This window comes from Vigna unguiculata, chromosome 8, assembly GCF_004118075.2.
Source record: "Vigna unguiculata cultivar IT97K-499-35 chromosome 8, ASM411807v1, whole genome shotgun sequence".
Taxonomy (NCBI): Eukaryota; Viridiplantae; Streptophyta; class Magnoliopsida; order Fabales; family Fabaceae; genus Vigna; species Vigna unguiculata.
The window spans coordinates 27,273,310-27,279,578 of NC_040286.1; positions in this window are offsets into that span (position 1 = coordinate 27,273,310).

Here is a 6,269-nt window from a genome sequence, read left to right on the forward strand (position 1 = left end):
TATTAGAACTCATTTAAAATTGATTTATTGTTATCCTATGTAACAAGGAAGCATGTTGTGCAATCGCACTTAAAATCATTATTTTTCTTTTCTTTCCTATTCTTTTCTAATTAAATCCACCATCTACACACACATACTAATCCAAGAATTAATTTAGTTATAAGCTCAAACCTGGAAAGAAATTAGAACCAATCTCCAAATTAGAAAAATATTATAAAAAATTATTTAATTATTAACAAAATTTTATCAACAAAAATAAATTTTTCGGTAAAATAAATTTTCCATATAGAAATAAATTCGTCGACAAAATTTGTCAATAAATTAAAATTTTCTATATCGACAATTTCGGTCATTAGTAAATATTTGTATATAAATTTCATTAGTAAAATTCATCAATTTTATTATCGATGAATTTTTCTGTTCATATATTCTTTAGGTAAAAAGGTACAAATTTTTTTTATTTGAGCTTTGACTATTTCATGACAAAAATCGTTGGTAAAATCGTCGATAACTGGGTTTCTTAAAATTTAGTAAAATATAATTTTGGTGTTCTTGTTGGTAAATTCATTGGTAAAATAGGCGCCAAATTTAACAAAATATATTTATAAATTAACTAGAGATTTTTGGGAAAAGGAAGAAAATGAGTAGAAGAAGGATGATGAGAAGAGAGTTGAGAAGGAAGAGGAGGATAAGGAGAAAGAGAAAGAGAGTAGCCAGAAAGGTGCACGACAACAAAGGAGCTAGCAACAACAATGACACCTTTGCTAGAAAAGGAGGAGGAAATGAGAAAGAAGAAGAAAATAATAATAATAATAATAATAATAATAATAATAATAATAATAATAATAATAATAAAACTAAAAATAAAGAAAAATAAGAAAAAAATAATAGGATGAAGAGGACAAAGAGCCAAATCACGATATTTACTAATTGATTTTACTTACGAAAAATATTTGTTAGTAATTACTAACAAAAAGTTTTTGTCATTGGTAACTATTGACAAATTTTTTGATCGGTCAATAAAATTTATCAACAAGCATTTTACTAACAAATTTTTTATCGTCAATAATTTTGATTTACTAACGAGTTTTAAGCATTACTGACTGATTTTATTCGTTGGTAATATCAGTTTTTCATGTAATGAAAGCTCTGGCCTCACCTTATAAACAAAATATGGTTTAATAGGTCTTATGTTCTCTATATTTGGAAGTTTATTCCATGTGATTATTCAATTTTTTTTTTCAATTCACTAACACAAAAAAGCCTTTTAACGTTTGATATTTTCGACCTTTGACGTCTGTCCAAACACCGACGTCGTACTAGGTGACGTTAAAATAACGTCGAAAAATAGAGCAGATGTCACTTAACGTCGGGGCAATAGGGGTCTGACGTTATCCAACATCGGGGCCAAAAGCAGCAAACGTCAATTTTCGCGCTAAATTGAGCTAAAAAATAGAGCAGTTTGACTTCTGTTGGGCTCTGACTGACATTAAATAACGTCGACCATGGTAAGCTCAAACGTTAAATAACGTCTGTCAGAGCACCACCAGATGTCAAACTACTCTTGTTTTTTTTTTTTAATTTGGTTGTTTTTACAACATTCCCACACCTGAAAATCAGCAAATTCCCAGAACAGTTTCATAATAATTTCAACACAATTCTGGAGTTACAGTTATATCTAATAACACTTAAGTTTCAACATATATTCTAAACTAATATAAATAACACCAAACTAAAAGTTTCAACATGATATTATTATACAACAAAGTTTTTGAAAGGAGTTCTAATTCATGTGGTATCAACTCCATCTTTCCAATAGATATATTGCTCACTCCTATCTTAGTGTGTGGATAATGTCATATGGTAGAGGTGATGGATTCTTTAAAGTTTGATATGATTTATAACATGTGAAAGATATATATATATATATATATATATATATATATATATATATATATATATATATATATATATATATATATATATATATATATATATATATATTATTACCTCTATCCATTCATCTTTAATTGCAACTCGAATGATTGTTCTTATCTAAGACATGACATAATATCCACATTCCCATGAATCTTCTTGCTTGTTACACTAAACATTACAAATAAAATAAACACATATCAAAGTCATAAGTTGACATACAGAAATTAATAACTTTAAATTGAATGAGTTCTAACCTTTGGATATAATACTTTAAGTTGTTGGCCTCTAGGCTTACCCACAATTCTAATGAAATTTTGGAAACATAAAACATATGTTAGTTTTTATAACTAAGTAGATACATAGGTTAGGATTGAAAAAAAGTAATACTTACTCTTGTAACATGTTTTTCAAAGCAAGTGGAATCTTCCTATGACATAAATAAAACCATACAACTGTGCATTGTCTTGGATTGATGACACATAGTTGCCAATGATACCTACCATCAATCACAAGTACTTTGCAGAAATAATTAATAATACTTCATAAAATATTACTAGCAAAAACACCTACGCGTCAATGTATGGCGCAAAGTAGATCTCTCTACTTGACTCAACCATCCATGTTTGCAAATAAAGTTTGATGTGGTCATGTGAGTTTCTCGAAGGTTAAATGGTTTGAGGTTCAATGAATCCATAGACGGAAGATCGACCTTGATCCACAATGAATCCATAATAAATCTACATACATAAAATAAAAATTAATGCAACAATAATATTAAAAACTCAAATACAATTAGTCCAATTTTACAAATAACAATAAATATAATTTTATTTCGTAATTTTACAAATATTATTATAAAAATTCAATTAAAAAAAGAAATAGGCCCAAAAAACTATAAAAAAAATAGTCCAAGATAAAAATTATAATTGCAAATAAAAAAATACAAGCAATTATGTACATACAATGAAAAAGAGATAACAAGCAAAATAATCTCAAAACGATTTAAATGGGGATGAAAACACATAATATTCAGTTGAAAACGCCTACAATCAATCCACAATCAAATCCCAACCAGTTTGGTGGTGAAAAATGTTCGAAACTCACCTAAAGGAGGTCGAAATAATGGTCGCCGACGAGAAGGATTGCAAAATATTGCAAATAGGGATGAAAACGGAAAATATTCGGTTCAAAATGCCTAAAATCAATCCACAATCAAATTCCAACAAGTTTGGTGGTGAAAAACGTTTGAAAATTACCTGGAGGAGCTCGGAATGGTGGTCGCCGGCGGAGAAGCTTCGTGAAAAATTGGTGGCGCGATGAAACAATTAGGGTTTCTGCGTTTCGCAAGAGAAAACCAAAAAATTGACGTTGAGGCTGCATGGTCAGACGTTACATAACGTCGGTGCAGAGGGGGTCAGACATTAAATTAAGTCAGGGCAGAGTGGGTTAGACGTTAAATTAAGTCGGGGTAGAGATCTTAGACGTTAATTTTTACATAACATATGTGTACTGTGGGTCAGACGTTAAATTACGTTTGTGTTGGAATGGGCAGATGTTAAAAAAGTCAAATAATTTACAAAAATGCCACTGGTGATTTTTAACGTGAAACTTTTTCTGGGAAGACGTTATATGGGTTACGTTATAGGGCTTTTTTGTGTTAGTGATTCGATCCTCAATTCATTTAAAAGGAATCAATGTGGTCCTTCCATTAAATTGATGTTGACATCGTTTGAAAAGTAATCACGTGTCAATGACTTTAAATTTCTCCAACCCTTCACTACCTTTGTTTATACTCACCTTAACTCCACGACCACCTCTGAAGATAGTAGAAACAAGTGTAGTGAGTAAAAACAGATATATTGAAGGGTTGAAGAAACTTATAATCGCTAACATGTGATTAGCTTCTAAATAGTATCAACACTAATTTAATATAAAAACCACATTAATTCCTTAAAAAAATGATAACTGAATTGAAGACAAAAAGTGTTCCACCAAATAAGAAAATCAATTTTTATCCCCTTTCTTTCTAACCAAATTATTAATTTATTAGAAATTTCTTCCATTAGTAACACTTGGTTCTCTCCACACTCTTGGAGAAAGTTGAAAAAATGTATTCTTTGTCCTAAATATTTGTACATCTTTACTTTGGCACATTTAGATTTAGTTAAGTATTTAACTCAAAGTGGATTTGAAAATGATGTGACGTGTGTTCAACTCTTTTAAAATTCAACCAAAATATCTTAGGATGTATTCACTTGCGAAGAATGATTTGGGAGGAAGGAAAATGATGAATTTTAATGGATTAGAGGGTGAAGTTTGAGTTGTTCACTTTAAGGGATTTAAAGGTGAAAATGAGTGAATTTAGATGTAAAGTCGGTGAAAGTTTATGAGTGATTTGATTGATTTGATAGATTAAAAATTACATTTAATTGAAAGAAAATCAAAATTACAATTTTGTCCTTGATATTGAAAGTAATCTACAATTATAGTTAGATGAGTTAGATTTCTTTTATAGAAAATATTTAAATAAACAAATTAATAAATTAATAAAAAAAATTTAAAATTAATAATTACTTCTTCAACTTTTTTTATCAATTTAGAAATTTTAGGTATTAATTATTTTAAAAGTCCATTTTTGCATCATTATCATAATTATACAACATTAAGAAAACAAAAAATAATTGAGGACGTAATTGTAATCTCACTAATATCACCTTCAAATCATCCCACATGAGAAAGGATGGAAAGATAATGGAATATTACTCTTCCTTCCTTTCACCCTCTCTCATATCCATACAAGTGAACAAATATATCACCTTAAAATAATTTTTGTTTCTTCCCTCTCAAAAGTAAATACACTCAAGTAAACACAACATTAAACTTGTTACTCTTTAATCAACATTCATTCAACTTAACTACTCAAATTCATCTTATATTGAGTTTGTCACCTAATTAACTTATTTTATCACTATAACTAAAGTAGTATAATTAAACTCTTATTAAAATTATCAATTTAGATAATTTAATTTTCATGGTCACCTCCTTCAATTGTTTGTGCACTTATTCGGTGTGACTTAACATAACTCATTTAAAAATGATTGATATTATCCTATATATCAAGGAATCATGTTGTGCACTCACATCTAAAATCATTACTTTCCTTATTTTTCCTACTTTCTTTTCTAATTCAATCCACCACTCTACACACACATTCTAATTCAAGAATTAATTTAGTTATAAGCTCAATATTAGAAATAAATTATCAGCAATCTCCAAAATAGGAAAATACTACAAGAAATTCTTTAATTACTAACGAAATTTTATCCACAGAAATAAATTCATCAATAAAACATAATTTGCAGATATAAATACATTTGTCAACAAATTTAATTTTTGTTACTAACAAATTTTAGTCATAAATAAATATTTATCGATAAATTTTAGTCATAATTGAAAGCACATGTTAAGTAGAGCTAAAAAAAGGTTCTATCAAATAATAAAATCAATTTTTATCCCTTTTCTTTCTAACCAAATTTTTAAGGTATTAGAAATTTATTCCATTAGTAACACTTGGTGTTCTCTTGAGAAAAAAATGGTTAAATATGTTTTTTGTCCTTCAATTTTTAGTGAAAATTGGAATTAGTCCCTATTGAAAACCCTGAACCAATTTAGTCCATCATCTTTATAAATGTGTGGATTTAGTCCTTTAAACCAACTTTTTTTAAGTTTATTTGATATTTCAAACGCGTTTCTCAACTAATATTGAAACGAACATGTGCAAGACGATGTAAAAAAATTAAAATATTATAATAAAATGTGTTTGAAACATTAAATAAACTTAATAAAATTTGGTTAAAAGAACTAAATTCATACATTTACAGAGTTGAAAGACTAAATTAGTTTAAGATTTTCAAGAAAAACGAATTCCAATTTTACTAAAAGTTAAAAGACCATAAACATATTTAACAAAAAAAACTTTGTTCTAAATATATGTCAATATTTCCCTTGGTACATTTAGATTTAATTAAGTTTTAACTCAAAATGAACAACTCATTTAAACTCCCATCACACCATTATCCAATAACTATAGTCAAAATGTAACACCCCATTTAATTAAGTACGTGAAATTAAAGGAATGTCACGAAAAAGATACATAAAAGCGCGGTCTGGGAGTTTTAAACTCAACTCCATACAACCCATGGCACACCACGATGCCCAAAAGAATCTATAGGAAAAGTTAACCAGAGTGCATAAATCTAAGGACGAACAGTTACATGGGTTGCAACCCTAAATAAACTCATACAGAAATATAAACTAGTCCACGCGGACTA